We start from the raw sequence: 18,112 nt of genomic DNA on the forward strand, positions 1-18,112 counted from the left end.
AACTTTCTCTGTTGCGCTAGACATATCAAAAGCCTTCGATAGGGTCTGGCACAAATCTTTGCTTTCTAAACTGCCCTCTTTCTGTTTCTATCCCTCTCTCTGTTCCTTTATCTCCAGTTTCCTCTCCGGCCGATCTATCTCTGCGGTGGTAGACGGTCACTGTTCTTCCCCTAAACCTATTAACAGTGGTGTTATACAGGGCTCTGTCCTTTCACCCACCCTCTTTCTATTATTCATCAATGATCTTCTTTCCATAACAAACTGTCCTGTCCACTCCTATGCCGACGATTCCACTCTGCATTATTCAACGTTCTTCAATAGAAGACCCACCTTACAGGAAGTCCATGACTCAAGAACGGAGGCTGCAGAACGCTTAACCTCAGACCTTGCTATCATTTCTGATTGGGGCAGAAGGAACCTTGTGTCCTTCAATGCCTCAAAAACTCAATTTCTCCACCTATCAACTCGACACAATCTTCCAAACACCTATCCCCTATTCTTCGACAACACTCAGCTATCACCTTCTACAATAAACATCCTCGGTCTGTCCTTAACTCATAATCTCAACTGGAAATTTCATATCTCCTCTCTCGCTAAATCAGCTTCCTCGAGGTTGGGCGTTCTGTATCGTCTCCGCCAGTTCTTCTCCCCCGCACAGTTGCTATCCATATACAGAGGCCTTGTCCGCCCTCATATGGAGTATGCATCTCACGTGTGGGGGGCTCCACACACACAGCTCTGTTAGACAGAGTGGAGTCCAAGGCTCTTCGTCTCATCAGCTCTCCTCCTCTTACAGATAGTCTTCTACCTCTTAAATTCCGCCGTGATGTTGCGTCTCTTTCTATCTTTTATCGATATTTCCATGCTGACTGCTCTTCCGAACTTGCTAACTGCATGTCTCCCCCCCTCCCGTGGCCCCGCTGCACACGACTTTCTACTCATGCTCATCCCTATTCTGTCCAAACCCCTTATGCAAGAGTTAACCAGCATCTTCACTCTTTCATCCCTCACGCTGGTAAACTCTGGAACAATCTTCCTTCATCTGTATTTCCTCCTGCCTATGACTTGCAATCTTTCAAGAGGAGGATATCAGGACATCTCTCTTCTCGAAATTGACCCTCTTTTTGGCCACCTCTCTATTCTTTTTTTTTTTTTTTTTTTTTTTTTTTTTGGAAGCAGCAAGTAGCGGGCTTTTATTTTATTTTTTTTTCATGTGCCCTTGAGCTGCTTCCTTTGATGTAAAAAAAAAAAAAAATGTTATAACTTGCTTAGTTCTGAGGAATAAATTACAGGTGGGGATTTTCCCATCATAAAAAAAATTACTGTAGCCTTCTTTGAATATACTATGATTAATTTTTCCACAATTATCAATAATAGTGTGGATTTTTTTTTTTTTTTCATCCATGTTAAGGATATAACATTCTAATTTCATCCAGGCAGAACGGTGAATGTCATCTTGTAAGCAGCAAGAAATCGGATAAGTAATGTATTATATCTCATTTGAAAATGCTACTGGTGGCGGTAGTGTACATGTACTGCTATTGTACAGTCAACCCTTGATTTAATGCTAGTGAAAACCTTTCCATAGGTTAAAAAATCCTACAAGGAATGTATAATCAAATTATTAACTTGAAAATTATTCAAGCAGTAAAAGGACAGTTGCATGGTGTACATTAAAATGAGAATCATTAAATTGCTAGATTGAGGGTTGATATGTTATTTTTTTAGAGAAAGATGCTTTGCTCATATTACTGCTGAACTTGCACTGAGCTAATTTAAGGTGCAGAGGATGACAAAATGAAAAAGAGATATGGTCACAGTTACTTTCAGGAATCATGAAATGGTTCCCCAATTAAGTTCCTTTTAGTTTTCTGAAGTATTAGTAAGTTGTCTGCACCTGAAAATAGCTGGGTGTAAGTTTGCCAGTTTAGAAAGGGGAAAAGAAGATAAAAGAAATTGATTTTTTTTTGCACAACTTGATGACTGTCTTCACCTTCCACAACATATCACAATTTTCACTCTCATATTCTACCCTTGGTAATACATGACCTGACAAAAATTCTGGACAGAAAGACTAGACTTTTTGAGCAAACATCACTTCTATTGGTCTTCAATTGGATAGTTAGTTTCTTTGTCTTAGACCAAGATAACCTTTTATCCAGGTTTCTACATCTGAATTATTTTCACCATATTTGCATATGCAATACAGTGAAAATCAATACTTTATTATGATGTAACATTTCTCACTACAGTGATTCAGAAAATTAACTGTCCACTGCTACAAATATTGTTTGCCCTTACATCACCTCATTCATTCCCTGTGCATGGGTGATTTGGTTCCACTTAGAGTTGTGTGTAGTAATTTTTCTCTCTCTCTCTCTCTCTCTCTCTCTCAAGTACTGTAGATGTGTTTCCTAATTGTATGGTAATTACTGCATGGGTGATCAATGATATTGTTTTGCATATACATTTTCTAATGATACCTAACTAACTGTATATTGTGACACCTTATAAATTCAAATTTACAGCAAACAAAAACATCATATTCCTGGAGAAAATATCAGAAGAAAAAAGCTACAGTTTAGTCAAATATAATATACTATATTAACTAATTTTGTTCAATGTTGTGATTGAGGGACCTCAGTGGTCTCCTTTGTATAATGTAATATGTCTTGTATTAGCCATTCAGGTGTGAAAATTTTATATGCCTTGCTTCTTCAATATTTGAAATGCTTAGCTTCGGGAATTTTAAGATTGCTGAGGAAAATAATCAATGCATGATTGAAAAGTACGATTCTTTGTATATTCTTACTTATTAGGCAGCTTTCATGTGTGCACGGCACTATTTCTACAATGTTTTGGAGACCGTTAGAGAAAGATGGCAACTATCCAGCAGAGATACATTCAATTAAGTTCCATGTGACGTGTGCTTGTGTTTGTAGGTGGGTCTGTGAGAGAGATTCAAGTTGGGGCCAGTGAATGAAACAATGGACAGTGTCAACTAGCACATGGGTATCACAGTTTTTTTATTTAATATATTTATGCTGTATCCTGTGTGCATCTGTAGGCTTCGTCTGCCCTTTGATTATGTTCAGAGCAGGCCCGTTAGTGTTGTTGACAAGTGTTTTTTACATATGCTCCTTCAGCACATGCTCTGTGTGTGATATCCAAAGTATATATATATATATATATATATATATATATATATATATATATATATATATATATATATATATATATATATATATATTTATATATACATATGTATATACATATGTTTATATATTTTTTTTTTTTGTGTGTGTGTGTGTGTGTGTGTGTGTGTGTGTGTGTGTGTGTGTGTGTGTGTGTGTGTGTGTGTGTGTTTGTGTTTGTGTGATGCCTTGTTTTGTCTACCCTCATGCATGCAATGAATGGAAAGTGTGCATGGTATATATATATATATATATATATATATATATATATATATATATATATATATATATATATATATATATATATATATATATTATTTTGTAAAATTTGTCTTCCTTTAGAATAAGTGGCCTCTGCAATGACAGCATGCGTGGAAAAAATACCCACTAATTTCTGGGTTAGGGGGTTATTATGTGAATGGTGGGTGAAAGAGGTCATGCACGTACAGTATATACGTGGATCACCTCTTTCATCTGCATGTTACATGCTTGTGGTCTTTGTGCTTCCATGACTTATGTTAGTGTATTTTATGTAACTTTCATTCTGGTGTTTTTTATTCCAAATGAGTTTCAAGAGCTATCCCCAGAAGAGCATTTGTTTAAGTAAAATACAACACTGCTACATTCAAACTAACTTAATCATTAGATTGTTAAATTATGATGGCAGCCTCTGTAGTACCTTCAAGTCATATCCTCTGTTTTGCTTGTAATATAATTATGAATACAGGAGACAATATTTGAGAAATAATCATACTTATTTTCTTTATCAACAGCTACTTGAGCGAGAAAAGCAGTTCTCAGAGGAACACCAAGATGGCGAGAAAAACCGTGCTACCTTGCTGAAGGTCCTCATGGAGTTAGCGCCGAAGCCAAAACATGGCAGTAAGATCTCTGCATTGGATATAATTCGAGTGTCAATGCAGAGACTTGCTGGTCATTGGCTTTGGCAATATATTTGTGCCACAGGTAGATCAGGTACAAAGATTTCCATGACCAGCAAGATGCCTCAAGTCATGGATATTATTCTTCTAACTGCATGCAAGACCCTGTCAATAGATCCAAAAGAAGCAACAACTGCTCTGTCTATCTATTTGAAAAACACCAGCACCAGAGCATCAGCAAAAAACCACAGACAAAAGTTTGAAGTAGGTGGGAGTGGAAGAGCCCAACCGGCAATTGGTCAATTAGAGGGAAGACAGGCTGGTAATTATTTTCACTCTGGAGGTGCAGATCTTGTTGAGAGAAGTAGCAGTGAGGAATCAGTCTCTACTAGAACTACAAGAGGTATCTGATTACTCGGATACAGAATAGTCAGTCATGTGTTGGGAATTATTGTCTTGCTAATTTTTTTTAAAGTTAAGACATCTGTACTTAAAAATGTGCGTTTTTGTTATTTCTCTCTCTCTCTCTCTCTCTCTCTCTCTCAAAAATATATAAGGAGGTCCAGTGAAGGTTTTTTTAATTGCAATTGGAATTTATTTTTTTTTAGGGGGAGCAGCCCTTAGTGAGATCCCGCTCCCTCATACGTATGTGTTTTGCTTGGCCTGTCTTTAAATGTAAAATAAGGAAACAAAAATATAACTTTGTTTTTTTCCCTTTATATCTGAGTATCTATTACTGTTGGAAGAATTATTTTCATAAATGTATCATTATTAATAAATTGTATGTTTAAATACAAGTATTATTCATCATAGATGTATTGATTATTGCATAGATGTGTGCATACAAGGTGGTATCTGTCCATAACTTCTCACTGATACCAGGTCACTATTGTACTATTAGGTGCATGCACGAATACAGGCTGCAAAAGTGTATGAAAGGAGAGTGCTCATTTATCTAGCTTACACCTTTCAGGTCCTCTACTCCACACCTGTTAGCTACATCTTGCCACATGATCCCTGCCTTATACCTCAGCATTCTGCAATCACTTGCTCTCAGTACCCAGTATATATACAGGTTATTAGCGGAATGGTTTGTTTCAGGTTTGTTGCAAGCATTGGGAAAGGTATGTTTCAGGTTTGTTGGAAGCTTTCATGAACGTTCATAAAACCTTCATTGAACGATTTTTTGTTAAGAAAAATTGTTGTTTTCAGGGTTCATTTTAGGTTCACGAACCAAGGTTTGCGCGCCCCAAATAGACGTTTCACAAACTCTCATAGAACTTTAAATTTCCGGGGGGGCTCTTGTCCTTCCATCCTCTTCCGCCATCAGTACCGGGTCTTCTTTTGTCTATCTTTTCAATATCATTTACTATCTGTGTGTGTTTATTTGTGATTTACTTTATTGACATTTTCTATATCATATATCAATTATTTACTGTGCTTCATTTTGGTTTCATGACAATCAAGTTTCTACTAAATATTGTATCATCTTATTACTATTGTTACTCTTAAAGCGAGGTTCACATGAGCAATTTTTTCCCAAGTTCTGGGATCCTTTGTTTCCCTTTCCGAGAAAACTGTTTCCCTCCTTGCTGGATTTCAGTTCACACAGTTTGGGAATTTGCTGTTGAGAGCGGCAGCGCACCTAACCTTGTTAACTGTTAGAAATTAGTGTTCCACACAACCTAAGGGGAATTTAATAAAAAAGTTAATGTGAATAAGAAATTTAAAGGAGAAACCGGTAAATAAAAGTAATCACCAGACTCTTACCCGGCAGTTATGGTTGGGAGCACTCACCCCCACATTTCAGTGTTCCAGCTGCCAATCAATAGCTAGCTAGCTACAGGACCTGCAACCTCTAAGCTAACATTAACAGCTAGAAACTTATCTGGCTTTCAATACGGTGGGAGTATCAAGTCTGGCGGGATCAAGTTCTCCTGCACGTGGTAGCTTTCGCTTAGTCAAGAGAACGAGCGGTGATGTTGACACCTTGGCAGTTGGGACGAGAGTGTTCATAGCGCACAAGCCGACCCCAAATGTTGCCAAGCTTTATCACGCTCTCTATCCCCTTTGATTATCTTTTTTAAATATTATTTGCCCTTTTAATGGCTTAAATGTTTATTATAATTTTATTTTAATATATATAAATGGAATAATCCGAGGGAAGCAACGATTTGCCATCAGTAAATTAATCTATTTATCCTTTATTTTAAGGTTAATTCCAACACACTCCCCAGCAAAGATTGCAATTTTATTTTAAATTGCAATTATACTTATTATTTAATATTTTGGGGTCATGTATGGTTATGGCAGATATAGTCACTCCGCACTATTCCCCGGAAATCCATATGGTGATTTGTTTAATTATTGTTAAATCCTTACTACGTCATGAAGTAGGGCGTAGTGTAGCATTTTTTAGGAACACATATTTGAGAAAGGTACTCAAATATATTTTCTAACCTAAGACATAAGATTATTAACTTAATTCTAAACACGACATTGAAATAAACAAATCATCCTCACCTTAGCAATATATCTTCACCCTTGTAGAGGTGTAGCATTTTTTAATATTAAATCCCAACTTAACCTAAATCTAACTTAATCTAACAACTTACAAGTAACCTTTGTTTTCCTAAATATCCCCATAAAAATTGACTAAGGTGTAGCATTTTTTAATATCAAACCCCAACTTAACCTAAATCTAACTTAATCTAACAACTTACAAGTAAGGCAATTTATCCCTAAGCATCTTATTGAACTTTATGGCCGCGTGCCGGCTAGGTCTAGGGTTAACCTGACTACCAATGTCACGAGCTGGAGGCTCATTGGCGCCACCGTCCGACCCACTTCTATTCCCTTCCCTCTCCGCATGAGTCACTGACACCTCCAACGGATACAGGTTGGAAATAGAGTGGCATTCCACGGCGCCATTTCCCTGCTTGACCTTGACTGTTCTTATTTTGGCGTCACGACCAGCAATAAATTCTATTATCCTTCCCAACATCCAGTAAGGTATGGGTTTGTTGATGGTCTTAATGAGAACTACATCACCCACCCTTACCCTATTCTCCCAGTTACTCTGATACAAATTACGACTGTGTTCTCTTAGGCTCAGCAGATATTCGCTGTACCACAGTCTTTAAAATTGTCAAGGATCTCTTCCTGAACTACTAGAGTGTTCTCCAGTGTTTCCTGGTCATCCACCCATATGTTCTCATCATCCCTCAATACAATGGATGAATTGCTATGTAATTTTATAAATGAATTGGGTGTTATGGACTCCAGGTCATCAGCACTGGATCTATAAGTTAGGGGCCTGGAGTTCATAGCTAGCTGAATATTCGAAATAGATGTTAGCAATTCAAAATAACACAGCTTAGCCCTGCCAATTACCTTGTATAGGCAGTTCTTTAGGGTACGAATTAGTCGTTCCCAGGCAGAACCAACCCATGCAGAATATACAGGAATCTTAATGTGTTTAATCCCGCATTTCTCCAGTTCTTCCCTAAATTCTTCTGATTTGAGGGCATTTTCTAATACAAGACCCCCTTTTAAAAATTATTTTGCATTATCAGAGTACATATACTGGGGAATGGAGTGGGCGTTGCAGAACCGTTGGAAGGCTAACAGAAAATTTTTGGTGGTCATATCTGATACTAGTTCAAAGTGAACAGCTCTTATATTCAAACAAGTAAAGATTAAAATATATACCTTCACTGCCTTGGCTGCCACTATATCTTGAACCCAAAAATGACCCGTATAATCCACTCCAATATGTTGGAAGGATTTCACTAAATTCATGTGATGCTTAGGCATGTCTGTAAATTTTGGGTATTTAAATGCTAATGCATTGTATTTTTTACAAACTGAACAAGTTCCCAGTGCACTCTTGACTGCCGCCCTACCCTTAGGGATCCAAAATCCTTGTTCCCTAATATAATTTAAGATAGTACCAATGCCTAAATGCTGCATTTTTAGATGACAGTCATTTATAATGAGAACAGTAAGTCTGCTTTCCTTTGGCAAGACTATGGGATTGTGTACATTATAATCAAAATACAAGCATTTGCTTATCCTGCCTCTGGATCTTAAAATGCCTTTATTATCTAGGAATAAGTTAAGATTATTTACCAGAGGAGGTATTACTTTGTTATTATTATTAGTATTGTTTTGGATACCAGCATTACTTGAAAATTCCAGTTCCTTTTGGAAATATTCCTTCTGAGCTGTTTTTATCCAGTACTCCCATGCCTTCATTTTAGGGTCACAGCCTTTAATCTTGCTCAGGAACTTGTACATATATGAGGTGCACTTTATCAGCTTATTTATACTAGAGTACTTATTTATATTTAAAACTCCGGTGTTTACTTTAGCAGGCTGATGTGCACACAAAGTACTTATTAAGGGTTTCTGAGCAGGTGATATACTAAGCAAGGGATATTGTGGCCACTGGGTGAAATTATTAGACAACCACTGCGGACCTTCCAGCCAGAATTTCATCTTAGCTGTAAACTTACTATAAGTAAGCCCCTTTGTTACCAGGTCTGCAGGGTTTTCGTTAGTAATTAAATACTTATGATGGATGGGAACATGGTACTTATTCATTATCTCCGTTTTTAAACTGGTGGCATCTAATATTCTGTTACGGAGGAACTTGGACTTGGTCTTCGTCTCCTTTGTCAACAGCCAGTTTAATACTAATACCACTTGGGCTTCTGCACAAATATTTATGAATCTAATTTGTATGCCCTTATAAGAGTCTAGAATTGATGGTATGCATTTTAGAGCCAATATGACTCCCATGAGCTCCAAAGTAGGAATGTTATGCTGATTCTTGGCCTAAAGAGGTGCTAATTTGGATTTGGCAAATACAAAGGATCGCTGGTCATTATCATTTATAGCATAAGCTACAAAGCCATATGCCTCAGCAGAACTATCACAAAAAATATGCAAGCCATACCCTGCATCCTCATTAATTGCCTGTCTACTAAAATTTAGTTGTGGTAATTGTTCTAAATCCTTAATTAGCTTTTTCATTTCAGTACATATTTCATTATTTAATGTATCATCCCAGCCTACTTCAGACTTCCATATCTTTCGCATTAATATCTTCCCTCTTATTGTAACAGGGAGAGCAAAATTGATTGGGTCAATTAACTTTGAGGTCTGGGATAGCACCCTTCTTTTTGTGTTAGCTTGTGGGTCCAATTTACAAGGGGCTATGCTTAGGGTGTCTTTATTAAAATTATACTTGTTCCACAAGTCTTTCATCACGTGCCATCTGTTCTCTCAATTCTTGTGAATTAGAGTTCCATGATCTAAGCTCGAATCCTCCTTCTTTCATCCTTAAATAGGCCTGATCATAAATGTCATGCATTTCATTTACTTTATTACCAGTTACTATTAAATTATCAACATAAAATTATTGGCAAGTATATAACTTACATTGTCATTAGGGAAGGAATTAGCATGATGTTGCATAACATAATGGAGTATGAAGGGAGAGGAAGTAAACCCAAGAACAATAGTTTTAAATCTATAGGCTACTAATTTGTTACCTCTTTTCCAGAAAAAGCAAAATATATTTTTATCAGCTTCCTCCTTAAGTTTAATCATTAAGAAAGCTTGCTTAACATCACTTAAAATAACATAATTGTTGTACCTGAACTTAAACAACATTTCCAGTATATTGTTCATCATATCTATGCCTGTATAGGCTGCTTCATTTAAAGAAGGCAATTCTTGTCTTAAAAGAACAGTTAAAAACAGGTCTTATTTTTGTTGTTACCTGCTCCTCAGTTTTAACAACAGGCCTATGCAGAATCCAGACTTTGTTCTTATATTCCAATGGGTTTACTTCAATCTCTTTAATTATGTTATCCCTAATCTGCTGATCAAAGACAGCCTGATATTTATCTTTTAATCCCTTAGCTTCTAGCTGTTTGATGGTTCTGTCCAATACCTTCAAGGCAATGGAATGATTAGATGGTACTGAATTTACTTTATGATCTTGCCAGGGTAATGATACATGATAGTGACCATCTTGGAATTTAATATTATCTTTAAATTTATCTACTTGCTCTTGGTCAACAGATGTTAATTCACTATTGTCAGTTTTATACCCATGGATTCTAGACTGAACAAATTCTCAAGGCTGTTGTCTACCTCAGAGTCTGATAGAATATTCTCTAAAGGATTGAAATATGACTTAAAAGGGTCTAAAATGGCGTTAACATGTTTTGACTTCATTGACTCCCCTTTGGCATTTATTCTGTAAAAGTTGTCTTACTACTTGCCCCTCTTGTTCATTAAGAAAATTATAGATGTTTCCAATAGGGGCAACTTATCTAAAGAAAGGGAGGGTATATACTGTATCACATCAATACCCAGAAGCATATCTACTGTTATGGTATCTTGATCTATTTCACTATAAAATGAATCATCCAACAACTTGATTTTATTAGCTTTAAATTTAGAAATTACTTTGCTAATTCCTGGTACTTCCAATGTTATGTCAAAAGCATCGTCTACCAGCAAAGGTATGAAAAGTAACCTCCTGCCTATTTTGATCCCTGTAGAGATCTGTTTGAATAATTTAGTATCCTGGCCCACATAAGTATTTATCTCACATTCAAGTTGAAATAACTTATTGATATCATGGCACAGATCTTTAAAGGCCCTTTGGGAGATATATGATCTCTGACTTCCTGTGTCTATAAGACATCTTACTACCTTTTCCTTCCTCCCACATTTCAGTGTTAAATTCATGGTGGGTAGCATTTTATTTGAGTCGAAGCTTCTCTGAGCTAGACACAAACTTACATTTGTCTTTAGCTCAGGTTGCTTTCTCTCTAAAGGACATAAGGTTCTTTAGAATTACAGCTCTTGCAGGCGAACCTAAGCTTCCCTTGTTTGCTGAAACAACTGTTTTCGTCATGACTAGCTCCTGCACATCTTGTGCAGAGTGTTAGTTCGTTCAGCCCAATCAATTTTGATCTCATATGTAGGGAATGCATTACATTTTCCCAGAGTGTGTAAATCACTGCCACACAATTTACAAGCTGGTGGTTTAACAGCAGTCTTATAATTTTGGAAGGTGTTTTTAGCTACTGGTTTAGATTCAAAGGTAGATTTAGTTTGGAGAGTCTTTTGAGGAGTCTTAATTTGGGTAGATTTGAGAAACGCAGGTTTAGATCTTGCAGGGTTAGTGCGACTTAGCAAGTTTAATACATGATGATAATTATCAAACAACTCAACCAAGGAAGGATAACTTATCCTTAAATGATGAATGAATTCCTTCTTTACCAAACTAGGAAGTTTGTTAAATACCACATGACTAATAATCTTTAACCCTGCACTATCCTCCTATAGGAAATCAAAACCATGTTGTTGCAGCTCATAGACTTGTGTTTTAATCTCATTTATTGAAAGTCAGGATCATTTCCCCAAGAAGGAGTAGCTATCATAATGTTATTTATTGTTTGATCTATAATAAATTCCTTATATAAAAATTCTTTCTTTAACAAGGAAATGACTACCTCATAGTTATCATCAGTAATAGATAGATGTTTAACTACAGATAAAGCATAGTCTCTTAAGTAGCCAACTAAATAAGCTAACTTTGTGGATTTAGAAAGATTACTCTTGGTTCCAATAACCACATTAAATTGATTATAAAATGTGTTAAAGGCAAATTTGTCCTTTTCAGTGCCATTAAAAGAGCCACACTCTAAAGGAGGAAGTTTACTCTCACTTGTACTGACTTGTTTGAATAATTTTAAAAGATCTTTACTAGAAGCTGAGTTATTACTGTTATCATGCTTATCTTCATCCTTTAAAGGCTCAAATTGGCTACACCCAGCAATCACTTCCATAAAATATGAAGTTTGTTCATCAAGCTCACAGTTCAAGATACTTTCTTCAATGTCATTATCAACCATCAATTCATTTATCTGACCATCATAATCTTGAATGATGTTTTCCTCTTTCTCAATCTCATTAAAACTGAGTTTATACAATGAAGTAGTCAACTTATAATCATCAGCATATTTCTGAAGGTATTTCAAGTGCAAGGTAATTTTTCTTTTATGCACACCTCTCAATTTTCTCAAAGCAGATAATTTATCCGAAAATTTTGAGTCCATAATATTAGAAGTGGCCATGGTTATATACGATAACTACCAATGAATTATAAGGGAGTGCAGCTATCAAGAATGCACAGAAACACTAATTAAATACTCGTAAGCCCAACGCCAAACTGATAATTTAAGCTTTACAATAACTACATCACCGCTATAATTTAAAGTTAATAATACCTCATTAGTATCAACTAATCTGAGGATAACTATGCAATGTTCACGTGACACGGTGCTAAATTAATCAAAGATAAAAAATTTACCACATAAAAACAGTCAAGGCCGAAAGCCGAACACACGCTTAACAACCATTCATAACTTCACGAGTCACCCCCGAACATGAACCTTGCCAAATATTCTTATGAATAGATGACAATGAACTTTTGGAGAAGACTCATTTTCTTCACTCCAAGGCAAACACAATGGCACCAATTATGCGTGCCTGATACTTGATGAGCCCTTCGTCTTTCAGGTGAACACCATCACCAAAGTACTGGTGATGGTTTAGCTGATCAGGTGACCCCAACAGCACCATGTGATGCAATAGGCCACTATTTTTATGGTCTTATTTAGATAGTTGTTAAGCATGTGCCGGCGCCGATTGAATTTCTCAAACACTGGTGTGCCATGCCTGTTATCGGGAAGACAGTACCTCGGCTCAATCTGAACTGCTAGTTTGAGGCAATGAGGCAGGTGCTGGTTGAGCCATTCATAAAAGGCCTTCATCCACTGTTTGATTTCTGAGTTAGTGTTGTGGACAGTGAAAGAGTAACCACCAAAAATTATTACTACAATGTCAGGATTTACTTCAGCCAGGGACTCAAACTCACATGGTCTATTTAACACAAATTGGTAATCCTTACCTGAATGGTATCTGAAGTGGCAGTCAATTTCAACTCTCTTACTGCCAACCTCTAACTCTTTATCCCAATGGCAGTAATTGCTCAAAGCACGCACAAAGGAATGACCGTAGACGAGTACCTTCATGACTATCTGCGCCTGAATTCCCTAATTCTTATGAATTAGGATATTCTAACCACTATAGTCTTTCCACTCTATGAAGTCTGTTCAGGGTGGGGTAGGTATGGTCGTTTACAACTAGCCATGCTGCCAAATCAAACTTCGTACATGCATCTCTCTCTCTTATTTATCATCCATGTGCTGTTTGAAAGTGATATTTTATGTATTGCGTGTATAGTAAAGGAAGTTACATAGTACAATGAGTGTCTATGTTTATGATGATAACGACGATTTGTATAAATTCTATGGCATGTGGCAGCGTTTTTTTCCCATGTTGCCACGGTGGTGGTGGTGGTGTCCCCTTTCATCTCTCTGCTGGGTCAAGTCAGGCCAGGCCCGAGTTGTCAGGCTGGCGGGTTTCCCGCCAATATATATATATATATATATATATATATATATATATATATATATATATATATACACACACACACACACACACACACAGATTGGAATATGCAGGAGTAGTGTGGACCCCTTATAAAAAGAAACACATAAGGAAATTGGAGAGACTACAAAAAATGGCTACAAGAATGGTTCCAGAATTTGAAGGGATGACATATGAGGAGAGACTAAAGGCTATGGATCTACCAACCCTGGAACAAAGAAGGGAGAGAGACCTGATACAAGTTTTTAAATTGATCAACGGAATGGACCAAGTGGATAATGAGAAACTGATCCTGAGAGAAGAATATGACATTCGAAGCACAAGATCGCATAGTAAAAAGCTGAGAAAAGGAAGATGTCTGAGAGATGTTAAAAAATATAGTTTCCCGCAAAGATGTATTGAGACGTGGAACAGTTTAAATGAAGAAGTAGTGTCTGCAACGAGTGTGCATACTTTTAAAGTAAGATTGGATAAGTGTAGATATGGAGACGGGGCCACATGAGCATAAAGCCCGGGCTCTGTAAAACTACAACTAGGTAAATACAACTAGGTAAATACACACAAAAGGGGTTTTCTGAAAGTTTGAGAGAAAATGGACCAAAAACTAAGGCGCCGGAGTATTATTTATTATTATTCATTACTACATCCGAACTGCAGGCAGGGTGACTGTGTTGTCCGTCCCCCTTTGTTATTTTTGTACCATTTACTTATTTGTTTTGTTGCTAGAATGAGGTCTGTCAGGAATAAGACTTGCAAGGTGTGCAACTTCATTGGCAAGGTTAATGCTGAGGAGAAATGTGGGAGATGTGCGGAGCAAAGTAGTGAGGTTATGTGTGGGGTATGTAGCCAGGAGGTGGAGGACAGGGATAATGGCCTGCAATGCGACCTGTGCCAAATGTGGCTACATGCCCAATGCAAAAAGGTGGGAGTTGGGCTGTATAGGGAACTACAAAAGGAAGAGGAGATGCCTTGGGTGTGCACTAGGTGCATCGCCCAGGCGAAAAAAAGACTATGGTGAAGGAACAACACAGGCTAGACAGCGAGATCAAGGCACTAATGGGGAGAGTCTTGGTGCGGTGGAGAGGGAAAATAGGTCCTTGAGGGAAGAGGTGAGGAACCTGAGGAAGAGTCAGGAAAGAGAGGCCGAGGTCTTCAAGGCGGGGACAGAGGAGGCTGGGAAGACCTATGCTAATGTAGCTAAGGGTATGCTGCCTGCCCCAGCCAAGCCTAGGGTAGCGGCCACAGCGGACTCCATCAGGGTTAGTGAAGGGGCTTCACCTACCCCTCCTGGGAAAGACCCAGAGATGGCAGTAGTGGCGGAGGTAAGAGGTGCTGAGGCCCATCCTGTTGCCAAGGAGAGGGCGGCTGTGGCGGCCCCTCCCCGAAGGGTACCCCAGGGTGGAAAGTCAAAGTGGCCCATAGTGTGTGTGGGGGACAGTATGGTGAAGAGGGCCCACACGTACATGGCCATGAGGGGGGAGAAGAGCAAGCTGGTGAGCTTGAGTGGGAAAGGTGTAGAGGAGGTGGTAGAGGCAGCTAGGGAGAATATGAGAGGCCTGCAGGAAGGCATGCTCATACTCCAGGGAGGTGGCAACGGCCTCAGGCAGCTGGGGCCGGAGCAGACAGTCAGGAAGATGATGGAGTGTGTGAGGGAGGTAAAGAGGGAGAAGAAGGTGCGAGTGGCAGTAGTTGGGGTGTTGGGTAGGCCGAAGGAGAGCGGAAGATATGAGGAATTGAGGAAGGAAACCAATAGGCTGCTTAGACAGGAGGTGCTAGACCTAAAGATAGAATGTAGCAAGAAGGAAGGGGACTACAACGTCAGTTTCCTAGACTTGGATGGTGCCCTGCCACTAGGAGTGTATGACAGGGACGGTGTACACCTGAATAGTGAGGGGGACAGGAGGATGTGCAGAAGGTTTTTTGAATGGGTGACCACGACAGAGAGATTGTGTGAGATGAGGGAAAAGAGGCAGGAATGTGAAAGGGAGTGACTGATGAGAAAGAAAGGGTGTCTGAGGATAGGATGTGTGAATGTGAGGGGATGGGATGTTGGAAAAATGGAAGACCTCAGCAGGGAAATGAATGTATGGAATGTAGAGGTAGTCTGTGTAACTGAAACCCAGCTAAGAGAGAGAGTAGAACTGGAGTCAGAGAGTTTTAGAATGATAGGTAAAGGTAGGAGTAAGCAGCAGAGGAAGGGGGGAGGGGTTGGAGTAATGGTAAGATTAGATGCAGGCGTGGACATAGAGGAGATAGACGTAAGGGAGTGTGAGATGAGTGAGGATGTTATGGCAGTGAGATTAGAATATAAGGTAGGCAGGGACAGAGAGAAAATAATATTAATTGTGTGCTACATGACTGTTGAAAGAGCAGAAGCGAGAGCTGAGAATGAAAGAAAATATAGGATTATTGAAAGGGTGGTACAAGAGAATAAGAATGAAAGAGTAATTGTGATGGGGGACATGAATGGTCATATAGGAGTATTGGGTGAGGAAGTAAATGGGAATGGACAATTGTTATTAGATTTTGTGGAGAGGAATGAGCTTGAGATTTTGAATGTGACCATGGCAGAGGGTAGAGTGACATGGTGTGGAAAGGAAAGTGAATCTGTCATTGACTACATGGTGGTTAACGACAAAGCAAGGGAACGAGTAAAAGGCATGTGGGTGGATGAGGAGAGAAAGATTGATGTAGCGAGTGACCATAATGTTATGGTATTGGAGTATGAGTGTGTGAAGGAGAAGGTAAAAGTGACTACACAGGGGAAAGGAAGGTGGAAAGTTAGAGAAGCAGACTGGGATAGTTTTAGAGAAGTGATAGAGAAGATGGAATGGAAGACTGGTGAGAACGGGCCACAGACAGAGAGAGGAGTGGATGAGTGTAATAGGAGTTTAGTTAGGAAACTAACCATAGCCGCAAAGGAGAGTATTGGTAGGACAGAACCAAGAGGTAAAGGGAGAGAAAGGAAAGGGAAGAGGTGGTGGAACAAAGAGATAGACAGGGCAAAGAAGGAAAGAAGGCAACTGAATAGGAGATGTAGGAGCCTTAGAAGGTACAGACAGAACAGTGAGGTAGAGAGAATAGAGTATGATAGAGTGTGGGAAGAGTATAGGAGTAAGCAGCAAGACGTGAAGGCATTAATCAGGAGGGCCAGAGGGAATGAGGAGAGGAAAATTATTGAGGAACTTAGGAGAAAGGGTGAAGAAGGAGGTAGGGAATGGTATAAATTTTTAAGAGGAGAGGAAGGTAATAAAGTAGACCATGTAGAAGAGTTAGTAGTGAATGGAAGGAGAATTAGGGAAAGGGAGGAAATGATTGGAGAGATAGAAGAGTACTGGAAAGCTATTGGAGGAGTGAATGAGCCAGCTAGGAACTTAGGAAACATCACCCTAGATAGGAAAATAGAGGAAGGAATGAATGAAGAGATCAGTATGGAGGAGATTGAGAGGTATGTAAAGAAACTAAAGAGAGGTAAGGCTCTGGGTATCGATGGGATTCTGAATGAATTTTACAGAGAGGGTGGTCGAGGAATGATTGAGGGGCTGCATGAGTTGTTTGGATGGATTTGGAGGGATGAAAGAGTGCCTGCAACCTGGAATGAAAGTAGAGTGACACTTATTCATAAAGGAGGTAGTAAAAGTAGGAAGGAAATTAGGAACTATAGACCAATAGCAGTGTGTGATTCAGTGTGTAAGATATTCTGTGGAGTGTTGAATGAAAGACTGAGTGAAGTGATAGAAAGAAATAGGGTAATGGGTGAGGAACAGAATGGGTTTAGGAAGGATAGAAGAGGTGAAGATAACATGTATGTAGTAAATGAAGTGATAGGGAGAGCGAGAAAGGACGGTAGGAAGAAGTATTTAGCTTTTCTAGACATAGAGAAGGCTTATGATAGAGTAGATAGGAGAATGCTGAGCAAGGTATTAGAAAAAGTTGGAGTGAGTGAGAAGATAGTGAGAATCATTAGGAGTATGTATGAGAATACAAGAGCAGTGTTTAGTATGGGGGATCTGGTGACTGGATGGGTGAGTAATGAGAGAGGAGTGAGACAAGGCTGTGTTCTTTCCCCTTTACTATTTGGCCTATATGTGGAGGAGATGGCAGCGAGAGTGAGGCAAACAGGATTAGGAGTGAAAGTGGGGAATGATGTGCTGAGCATTCTCCTGTATGTAGATCGAGCACCATGCAGAGCTGCAGGAAATGCTGAATGCTGTGAGAGAGTATGGAAGGGATTTTGACGTTAGATTCAACAGGGAGAAGAGTAAAGTATTAGTAGTAAATGGGGATGCATTAGACAGGAACAGGACATGGATGCTGGGTGGGGAGGAAATAGGAAGAACAAAGGAGTACAAGTATCTGGGTATTTGGCTGGATGAAAGAGGGTATGAAAGGACCAAGCAGGAAAGAATAGCACGGACTAACCAATGGATCGGGAGGCTAGGTAGTGTAGCACGGTGCAGGGCAAATAAGTATGAGGTAGTTAGAGGACTATGGAAG

The sequence above is a fragment of the Portunus trituberculatus genome, chromosome 41 (genome assembly GCF_017591435.1).
Source record: "Portunus trituberculatus isolate SZX2019 chromosome 41, ASM1759143v1, whole genome shotgun sequence".
NCBI lineage: Eukaryota > Metazoa > Arthropoda > Malacostraca > Decapoda > Portunidae > Portunus > Portunus trituberculatus.